Source organism: Egretta garzetta, unplaced genomic scaffold (assembly GCF_000687185.1).
Source record: "Egretta garzetta isolate BGI_Z169 unplaced genomic scaffold, ASM68718v1 scaffold582, whole genome shotgun sequence".
Taxonomy (NCBI): Eukaryota; Metazoa; Chordata; class Aves; order Pelecaniformes; family Ardeidae; genus Egretta; species Egretta garzetta.
This window is the reverse complement of record NW_009258956.1, coordinates 237,936-241,106: the sequence shown is the minus strand read 5'-3', so window position 1 is coordinate 241,106 and position 3,171 is coordinate 237,936. Positions and strand designations below refer to the sequence as shown.

The 3,171-nt window shown below is 50.0% G+C and overlaps 1 protein-coding gene across 1 annotated transcript in view; it reads right to left on the bottom strand.

Moving 5' to 3' along the window:
* ANKRD11 (ankyrin repeat domain 11) overlaps positions 1–3,171 on the bottom strand; it is a 159,634-nt gene that overhangs the window by 90,601 nt on the left and 65,862 nt on the right. The window lies entirely within an intron of this gene.

The window sequence follows — 3,171 nt, the reverse complement described above, 5'->3', positions numbered from 1 at the left end:
GAAATGGCTGCAGCCAAGGGGATTTTTCTGACTTGCAACACCGGAGAACTTTACCCCTCGAAACTACCCGTGAACTTAGGCCAATGACCCCAAGTCAAGCTTAAAAATCATTCCAGATACCGAGCCAGATCAAAAGTCACTATAGCTGGAACCGCCCGCCTTTGATACCCTAAACCCCTGTTACCGATACCGTGGGCGAGACCGTGGGGCCAAACTCCTCCTGCCAGAAATTTATTTATTTTTTCTTTTAGCTCAATACAAAATTTATTTTACCATATGTAAAATTCATTTGTGTAGTTGCACACCCTAGTAGGCTTGAATGAGGCGAAGGAGTATTTCAACTCCCAGTGCAATTTATTATTTAAAAGCAGTAAAATTACATCGCTGATAGGAGAGCCCGGGCCGCGAGCAGCGGTGATGTAATGGGTAATGCAGCCCCGCTCGCTGCATGAACCGCGCTGTACATTAGCGTGCTGGCGAGGGTGGTTGCTCCTATCAATTATTTATAGTCTTCTGGCGCGCAGCCTGGAGAGGGTCACGTCGCTGAAAGCTAACTTTATCTTCATTGTTCCCAGCCTCCTGCCCAGCTGTCACTCCGCTCGCTAATTTAATACACCCAGAGCAGCGTAAAAGGATGCAGGGCTTGGGTGGTTGGGTCTGTCCCTCCCCAAGCTGCGAAAGAAACTTGGGCTCTTACTGCGAGCTGGTGGGGTCTCGATCATCTTCGTTAAGGTGCTGACTCGGCTCTTTAACACCTGCGTTTTCAGACTCTACCATGGGGACTCCATCACTTTGGGATGACCGAGACGGGGAGGGTTTCAGGGCAAGCGCACGGTGGGCTTCGGGGGGTGAGAGGTGGGACACCAGCGGCGCCATGGGGTTCTCCGTGGCGGTGCCACATGAAGGGCTGGCTGCATTGCACCGTTTCCTACGTTATCACAGCAAGAGCTACGCAATAATATTTGTAAATACGAGGGGGGGAAGGAGAAAGCGCACTTCAGCTCTCCAGAAAAAGAAAAAAAAGGGGGGGGGAAAAATAAAAATAATATTTTTTAAAAAGGAAGACTCTCTCCTTGGTTTTTGTTTCGGGTGCGACCTGAAAGCACGCAGCCAAGGCTGATTCACCAGTATTTCACCCCCAAGGGACGGCGTCCCCCTGTACCAGCCCGCCAGGCAGGAAAGCGGCGCTCAGGGCTCTCCCCTGCCGCCCACCACGCCGCCTCTTCCACGGTTCGCCCAAAAAATCACATCTACCACGACCCCTTTTCAGAGCTTTGGAATACGCTCTTAAAGACGCCCTTCATTTGGCTCAACATCTACATCACAGCGACTACATTTTAACTTTAGCTGCTCCAGGGTCTCTGCCACTGCAAGAGAGGCTTCCCTAGGAAATCGCTCCGGCAAAAATCAGGCACATGAAGGTGAGCTGCTGCTTTTGCAGCTCCTGCACTTGATCCTATCCCGCCGGCCGACGGGATTCACGCATCCCATATGCTCCATCAAATGCCTGTCCCACGCCTCCAACTAAAGTCAATTCCAGCTTAAATAATAAGGCGTTTTTCAAGTCTTGCGAAGCCAGGAAAATAACCCGAATTCTGCGATCCTGGCTGTCTCATTTCAAGCAACACCAAGTACCCAGCTTTGGCTTAGATGTACAAAACAATTCTGGCGATCACGCCTGAAAACAACGCGGGGCGATTTCATGAAAAACACATTTGCACAGAAAGGAAGTTGTTGAAAAAGAAAGCATGGGCCCGGAGGAAGCAGGTTTGGTCTTCCGCGGCACAAACAGGGGCCCGGGAGAGCCCCCCCCCAGAGCACCACCAGGGCCGGCACGGTCGGCGGCATCTCCAGTGGCACCCAGCGCTCCGGGAGCAAAGCAGGGGAAATCTCCTCAAATTTGGCGCAGACCCCCAGCGCAGCCACAGAGGCTCAGGTAAGGCCAAGGCAACGCTTCCACGTTAGTGTGATTCAGGCAAAGACAAGACCAAAACCGTAATTAACCTCCAAAAGCAGGGAAAACCAGCAGTGAGCATTTTCTTCAACTTTTCTGTGCTATGAAAATTGGGACAATTCCGCCCAAAACTCCAAGAGGGGGGGAACCGGGGCAGCCGCTGGAGGAACAAGTCCTAGAGCCGGCACCGTCGCGAAAAACGGGGTTTTGAGCAGGATCCGAGCCTGGAACGTGCACACCAGCTCCCACCGCACCGGCGTCGTCAGGGCCTTTAGATCCTCTCCGAATCCAGGATTATTTCCATGGCAACTATCTGGAGAACTTATTAAGTACAAAACCCAAGAACAGTTTGAACACACAGAACCTACACTCGTAACGTACCAGCTGACTAAATTAGCAGCGCTAAGGTTTTTAGTAATCAAAATAGATCACGTTCTAGCAACTCAATCTTCTCTTTGCCACAGCTAAAAAGAAAAATCTGATCGTAGCATCAGTGCGAGGGGGGGGGGAGGAGGAATTATAGGGTTTCTAAGACCACAGCCCTACATCAAGCCAAGTCTTATCCCATTCAAGTGGTTCAAGAGACGTTATTTTAATACCTGACAGTTCAAGTACTGTTAAATAAGGCTGAGTTTCCAAGAGATGATAAACTTCGTTGCAAGGTACCCATTACAGAACCAAAAAGATGACGCTCACGTGATACAAAGCAGGCATCTGGTTAAAAAAATTCATGGAATTGCCTCAAATTTGGACTGGCCAAGTCGACAGACACGCAACCGCCCGCTCAGGCCTGATCCTGAGCAGGCTCGTAGCGCCACGCAACCCAGCAACACCAGCGGAAAGGCTCCAGAGTTGGCTGAGTTTTTGCGCTCGTTTACAAGGTAATCGTCTTCCTCACCTCACTCAAGCATTAGTTCAAATGGAAGAGGAAAAATCAGCGGTCCTTTATCATATTTAGATTCACGAGTTTGGAATATTTGCTCTGAGAAAGGGCAATTCGCTTATTAAAGCTAATTTCAAATAAAGTAAAAATTAGCAAAACCTGTTATTGCCACACTGAAAAGGATTCATTGTTCTCAATTTGATTGTTCTGCCACAGAATTCCTCTTTCCTTCCCGGATCGGCCCGCAAACCAGCAGAGGCGGCACGACAGAGCGCTCGGGAACGGTAACCAACAGAGTAACGCGTTTCTGACTCCAGCAAGGAGCACCGCACCA